The sequence below is a fragment of the Lycium barbarum genome, chromosome 10 (assembly GCF_019175385.1).
Source record: "Lycium barbarum isolate Lr01 chromosome 10, ASM1917538v2, whole genome shotgun sequence".
In the NCBI taxonomy this organism is placed as follows: Eukaryota; Viridiplantae; Streptophyta; class Magnoliopsida; order Solanales; family Solanaceae; genus Lycium; species Lycium barbarum.
Genome location: NC_083346.1, coordinates 75,877,447 through 75,884,273, shown reverse-complemented (window position 1 = coordinate 75,884,273; position 6,827 = coordinate 75,877,447).

The following is a 6,827-nucleotide window of genomic DNA, read 5'->3' as shown; positions in this document are numbered from 1 at the left end:
CTAATTGGTCTCATGTCTGAGAAGGTATTGATTATATCCTTCTTAGGCAATAACACCAGATTAGTATGTGTAATAAATCTAGGTAGCTCAGCTCCACAAAAAAATGCCTTCCCCATGTTTGTGACATCTTCCTTTATGATATCCCAGCAAGTCTGATAGAAAATTCCAGTGAACCCATCTGGCCCAGCAACACTCTCTCCATTCAAGCTGAAAACCACCTTCTTTACTTCCTCCTCAGTTGGCAAACCACCAATGAAACTATTTTGTTCTGCTGTAATCATCTGTGGGACATGATCCCAAATCTCAAAATCACTTGGATCTTCTTCCTTAGTAAATTGCTCATAGTAAAATCTGATTGACTCTTATGATAATTCCTCCTGAGATTCTATCTAGTTACCATTCTGATCCTGAATTCTTCTTAAATGCAGCCTCTTTCTCCTTTCTTGCACATAAGAATGAAAAAAAGTAGTGTTTCTGTCCCCATCCTTGAACCATTTCATTCCTGCCTTTTGTTTCCAAAACTCTTCCTCTAAATGCCAGTACCTATTTAAATCAGCTTGTACCATGTGCAATCTCTCCCTATTTGCTGGTGTAGGTTGAAGTTCAAATTGAATTTCTTGCACTTTAACCACATCTTCCAAAGTCTTAATCTCCTGAAAAATGTTCCCATAAATGTCTTTACTCCACTGTGTTAAGGCAGCTTTCACTTTCTTCATTTTGTGGTGAAACAAATGAAAAGGATTAGCCATGAAATCAGCTTTCCAATGTTCCTTCACTGTGTCCATAAATGAACCATGTTTAGCCCAAAAATTAAGAAACTTAAAAGATTTTCTAAAAGATTCAGTTTCTCTAGAATAAGAAATTAGAAGAGGTGCATGATCTGATCCTGTTCTAATTAAATGTGACACCTCCAATCCAGGGTATTTATTCTGCAGAGCCTGATTCCCTAAACATCTGTCCAATCTCTTGAAAATACACTCCTCTCCACTTTGCCCATTCCACCAAGTAAATTTGCTCCCTTTAAATCCCATATCAAATACAAAACAATTTTGAATACAAGTTCTGAAATCTTGTACTTCATTCATGGTGACTGGTGTGGTGACTGGTGAACCTCCATATTTTTCTTCTTCAGAAGTGATGACATTAAAATCCCCACCAATCATCCATGGTACATTAGTTATGACAGCCAGACTCTCTAAAGAATCCCACAATTCCAGTCTTTCAACTTGAGTACACTTTGCATATACTACCGAGACAACCATCTCATCCATAGTATCTTGAATCTTCAATTTGAGAGTTAGTTGTTGTGAATGATCCACTATAATTGAAATCTCAAACATATCATCCACAAAAGCCCAGATTTTGCCAGTACAGTTAACAAAAACATGTTGTAACCCTATCCTCCTCCTGTACTCTTCTACCTTATCAGCATCTCGAAAAGGTTATAATAAACCAATGAAACCAAAATGAAATTTCTGATGCATCTTTATCAACCTCATAGAATCCTCCATTGTATTAACATATCTAATATTCCAAATGATAGCATTCATAAGGCAACATTAGGCTTCTGTATAGTTCTTCTTGTTTGAACCCCACCACTTGGTGGGACACTATTTTCTCTGATGTGCTTCTTCTTGCCTCTCTCTGTTGCTTTTCCACATGTTTTGGAGAGAGATCTGCTGCTCTAGCTACTGCCTGTATATTATGATCAATTGAATGAAAATCCAAGTCGTTTTCTCCTAAAGTAAAAGTTTCAATAGGTCCTATATCATGTTGTGTATTAACCACCTCTAAAGCTCTATTTTCACCTTTGTCCACCCTTACAGTCATTACACCCTTTGTTCCACTAGTTGAATTGGTAGATTCTCCAACTTTGTGTGATTTACTAACACTGTGCTACTTACTTTTAGTTGAAGACTGTGCAGAATTATTTCCTTATTGTTGAGATGCATGCTCCTGAACTTGAATTATTTCCTCTGGCCTTACATTCTCCTTCTGTGCCCTGAATATATCATTTTGACTGCTTGCAACTTTTCCTGTTTGTTGTACCTTTACTGGACTTATGTTACTTGCTGAATTAACCTCTGCTTCTTCTCCAATTCTCTACTCTGTGTTGCTGCTTTTACTTGAACTTCTCATTGATGTTAAACTTCTGTTGTATACCATTATTGATATTGTCACTCTTCACTGGGCTTATTATTGGACTTTTATAATCTTTCCTTTTCTTTTCTTCAACCTATTGTGCTTCTATGATTTCCTCTTGGCTTAATATTTGATATTTTTGTGTGCCACTTGCCTCATGTTCCTCAATTGTCTTCTCTGCTGTAGGCTCAACCTCTTCAATCTGTTGATCCATCACCTTCATCAGTTGCAAAGATGTCAAAGGTATTATGTGTGTCAACTTTGTCTTTAATCTCTTGTGATCCACCCTTATCCCTTACTTCCCCTAGTATGACACCACTTGAATCTTTAATATATTTGTTCTTCCTCCTCTGCATCCATTCCTGTTTTGCCTGGTAAAAACCTCAACCTCTTCCTCCATGTGTATTCCTCTTCTGATCATTGTTAAGCTCATTGGTGTTGTCTTCTTTTTTGTTTTCCTGCTTCAGCTCCTCCTTATATTGTTTTTCCAGCTCTGGATGTAGTGATATGCATTCTTCCTCAGCATGTCCTTGTATTTTGCAATGATTGCAGTACTTAGGTAAGAAATCATAGTTGATTTGTACCCATTTTGAAGTACTTTCCCTGTTTGTTCATCTCTTTCTGATATATGAATTCTCTGAGGGTGTGTGGCTAACATATCTAACTCTACCTTAACTCTTGCACAGCTAGGCCTTGTTTTGTTAGCAGTGGCCAAATCAACTACCAAGGGCTTGCTAACTGCAGATGCCAAAGAGAAGACAACTTCCTTTGCAAAAAGGTTTGGAGGAAGTTCAGGAAAGCTAATCCATGCAACTGCCACAGAAGTTTCCTCATCTGGTTTAAACCAAGGGTTCCATATCATTGGTCTCATTTGGCAATATCTTGAGTGCACTTTGATGTAATACTCAGGTGTAGATAATAGTTTAACATAATCCTCCAGCAATGATAATCTCATCAATATGTATTTGTCCTCTATTAGACCAATCTCACAATTACCTTTAATGCCACATTGCTCCGAAGCAGTCCTTAATTCCTTAATGTTTATAATATCATATGAAAATTTACCTAGAACAACATATTGTAAATTTTCCTTCAGTATTAATTGCTCGACTTCCTTAGAATTCCATTCCACATAAGGTTATCCATTGATGTAAGTGACAGGTTTTAGAGGAATCAAAGGTTGATTTGTTCCTACATTTGGCTTTAACAGGTTAGCATAAGTCAATCGGCTAGGCAAAATATTAGGAACGGTTTAGTTTGGGGTTGTGGTTGTGGATGTGGAGGCGTTTTGGTTTGGGGTTGTGTTTGTGGATGTTGAGGCTTCAGTTGTAAGATTAGGTAGTTTTTCTATTATATGCTTCGAAAGGAGAGTTGGATTTGGTAGAAAAGCCCCATGTTGGGGCTGTCCACCGGCCAAAATGGCCATCACCGGCGGCCGGTGGGTAGGTTTTTGGTGTTTAGGGTTTTAATTTTGAGGAGAGAGAAGAGAGCTTTTTTTGAGTTCAGTTATCGTATCAAAAAGAATTGAACTTGTAACAATCCCCCTGTTATACCCCATTTTAACCGGGTTATAGTAGAGTACAACATATTGGTGATTCCTATTTATTTTATTTTAAGGAGTCGCCACCTAATTAATTTAACGGTGAATTAGGACACCTAGAGGTTAACTAAGGCAAAGTTAAAAATAAACCTCCGTTAATAGTCTGCTTAACCAATGTGATTCCAGGTAAGGACTCTATATTATCCTAATGGGAAGGGGTTAGGCATCCTTTAGAATCCGTTAACTACGGTTGTCCGGCCAAACTTAGGTTAATTAATTAAAGTGAGAATTTGTATAAAAGAGGACTTTAAATGCCATTTTAAATAAAACTTATAAATATTGCTAAGACTTTAAATAAGATGCTATTTAGAAATAAAACTTGTAAAAGATATTTTGCATAAAAGAGGATTTTAAATACTCTTTAAAATAAAATTCACAAAATGTTGCTAAGGTTTTGAAAGAAAAATATAACAATGCTATATAAAAATAGGTTTATAAATAAATATTAATTGATTCTTTTATGATTTAGGAGTATGCACAAAAATAGCTAATATGAGTTTCTTTATCCTTTTATCATTTCTCATTAACTATGCATAGCTGAAAATATACGTGATTGACTCCAAACTTGAAGGGTCATTTACAAAATATGCTTGAGTTTATATTTGCGTATTAGTGGCGTTTTGAAACATTTATGATAAAATATGATTCTTTTTTACTTAAAATATATAGCCATGCCATTTTGCAAATCAATTATTCCAAATAATAAATACTATAAATAATTTTAACATAAAAGGGAATGAAACTTATGGAACTAATGTTAATATCTCTCTTAAATTTACTACCCATTATACTAAAGCTAAACCTACTAATTCATTAGGATTCATCTAGGTTAAGAAAATAAAAACAAAATAAAAGTTAATCCCATAATACAAATTAAATGCAACAACATAAAATAGAGGTGTAGAAAGATGTAATGAGATGGGCCTAGCCCATTTTGGGCTGCTGCTGTCTGCTGCCACTGTTATGGGCCTCGGCCTAGAATTCCTTTTTAAATTTTGCTGCGGGTGGGCTGACTCGAGAGGAGGATTTTGTTGGGCTTTTAGCCCAACATCGAATGCGGAGGATGAGGAGTCCCTCGGACTCGTATGCGATGGTCATGCATAAAACAAAAGAAAGGAAGAGGATTAGTATCTAATCGACGAATAAGGTTAAACATGTACAAATTCAAAACAGGTCGATAGGTCATATATAAACTGCATAGACAAATGCAATAGCACAAAATATTCAGAGTATACCTGGTATACCTGAAAGGTATATATTAATATACGGTCCTTGTATACCCGGATATACATTAAGGTTTATATACCATGTATACTTTGAAGTATACCATACCACAAAAAAAAAATCAGGCAGGGCGGGGACAAACCCATACGAGCAGAAAAAATGCAGAAAGAAGGAAGGAAATTCGCGAGCACCAAACAGACATCCCAAAGCAAGCACAAAGCACAGTTATACGTATAGCTAGAAAAGGATTACCCAGATATCTTAATATGGTTCAAATAGATAGTCAAGTGAACATGCATATTTGACATTTCACTCCAAATATAATCAGCTGCAGTAGCTTCACCCCTTATTCGAATATACCTTAAAGATATATACCCATATGATTCATACAATGCTTGCCAATAAGTTTAAACAGGTTCAACTCAGCATGGAATGATCGTACAGCATACAGTTAGAATGTTTTATCAATAGAGAAACTCCAATATATTTTAGAATCCAACAGAGCACTAACATATACTTAAAGATACTGAAGCTGGATCTAAGCTGTTGTTCAGCCTTATTTAGAGCAAAAAAAAAAAAAAACATAGAAGGAATACGAACTGGGAAACTCAAACATCTTATCCTATAAGAAGGCTTATCTTGGCTAATTTATATTAGTTGATTAGGGTTTCAAAGAATACAAACGACACAAAGAGAAAAACCAACAGATGTACCCCAAGCCATATTCGAAAGTCATATGTTTTTATTAACCATTCCCGAGGTTCAAACAAAGACAGATCTGGAATTTTGTTTCAATTCCACAATAAAAGCAATCCAAACTGTACGCAATGCAAAGAGGAATAAAACCCACAAACACTTGGAAAACTATATTCATGCTCATACCATCATTAATCTATCATTTACCCTTTCAAAACTATTGGCTTAAGCCCAATCAAATGCTGAGAAATAAAGCATACCAATAATCACCTAAACAGTAATCTAATCAAGTGGCATCCTCTTTATGACAGACCACATAACCAATAAACCAAAGACAAAGGCCAAATAATGGACAAGCAAGACATTAAGAGACAGCACAGAATAACTTATGGCAATCTGATTCTCTTTAAGTGTACAGACTTAGTTTTCACTCTCATAACTCATATTTTTACCCATCTCGGGCGAAGAAAAAGTGGAAGGACGAGACCCTTTATAAATAAGGAATTTGTTCATATAGGCTTAAGCTAAAACATGCAGTTAAAAAAGGTTTAAACTAGGCAAACATACAATCATGCTCAATTATAGAACTTATCGTATAAGGCTTCAAATGGATTAAGCTAACTTAGGCAAACCAGGTAATTCAAATACCAAAACAGCAGGGTCCTTCTCCTTCAACTATAATTACAGTTTCAAATTGAACAAACAAACTAGGCCACTTTGAGTGTAATTTGATACAGATTACAACACTAAGCAGAATAGACTTAATGACTAAACATAGTGTCATACCAACTACAATATGAAGCAAACAAACTAAAGACTAAATACAGTTCCTCATCAACTGCCACAGTAAGCAGAACAAACTAAATAACTGAACATAGTTTTCTTACCAGCTGCAACATTAAGCAAAACAAACACATATCGAGCTGCCCATGAATGCATAGGAACCAAAGCCCAAGTAAACAAAAGGTTGATATGTATGCGAATACATATTTGGATGACAATCGACTCATTCGAAATATAAAGGGCAATTTGGATTAAGAACACATTAAACCATAATAAACATCAATCTCTAAACTTCCTCAGACCAAAATGATACTTGACCTTGCTAGACATGCTTTCAAATGCGTACAATAGTCCACAGAGAACATTGTACACGTATAAATGA